Consider the following 575-nt stretch of genomic DNA (forward strand, 5'->3'; position numbering starts at 1 on the left):
TACCCGCTGAGCCATCTCACCAGCCCCCAGAAGTATCTGTTTTTAAGACAGTGGCCGATTCTGCATCTCACTACTCCAAACTCTGCATTCTCTCGGTGCCACAGCTGGCTGGGCCCAGTTGGTGACACATCCCTGTATTCCGGCTACTCCAAAGGCTGAGGCGAGAGACAGAGGAAGGGAGACATGGAGGAGAGACAAGAGTTTCCTAGTCTACANAGAAAGTCCAATAGGGCCTAATAGGCAGGCCCACACAGTCACCGATAAATAACCTTGCAGGTCACTACAGGCACAAGAACTGGGTTTGGGCCAGAGGCTCTGGGCTCAAGGAAAGGGATACCATCCTCATTTGTCTTCCAACACTAACAGTGGGAGGCAGAGGATGGAAGGAGCGTCTAGCCTTCCTCACATCTCACCCGTCTCCTTCCACTAGTCCTGTCTGAGGTTGGCCAAGCGCCGGCAGGGAGGCCTGTGAGAGGAAAGGTGGTGGGTGTAGATGGATCCAGAGTGTAGACCCTGCTCTTTCTCAGTCTACCTACCTGCCTGTTGAAGTTATGTCTNGTTGTCCCTCCCAGCCC

This window comes from Mus pahari, unplaced genomic scaffold (genome assembly GCF_900095145.1).
Source record: "Mus pahari unplaced genomic scaffold, PAHARI_EIJ_v1.1 scaffold_10907_1, whole genome shotgun sequence".
Lineage (NCBI taxonomy): Eukaryota > Metazoa > Chordata > Mammalia > Rodentia > Muridae > Mus > Mus pahari.